The sequence below is a fragment of the Montipora foliosa genome, chromosome 8 (assembly GCF_036669935.1).
Source record: "Montipora foliosa isolate CH-2021 chromosome 8, ASM3666993v2, whole genome shotgun sequence".
In the NCBI taxonomy this organism is placed as follows: Eukaryota; Metazoa; Cnidaria; class Anthozoa; order Scleractinia; family Acroporidae; genus Montipora; species Montipora foliosa.
Genome location: NC_090876.1, coordinates 33,466,376 through 33,466,612, shown reverse-complemented (window position 1 = coordinate 33,466,612; position 237 = coordinate 33,466,376).

Below are 237 nucleotides of genomic sequence, written 5' to 3'. Positions count from 1 at the left end.
AATCCAGTTTGACATATTATGATATCTGTGGTCCACACTGGTGGCTACGCAGTTATTCCAGTCAAGCATCGGCGGGATGTAAACTTAAAGCTGAGTGTTTATTTTTAATTTGCTTAGAGCTGCTTTTTTCTCTGTATTGCAATTTTTGGCATATCTTTAGAAGCTCTGATAAGGTTACATGATGCCTGGAGGACCTATGTCTAGGACAGAAACGAAAGGACTGAGCGAAAGAGAACG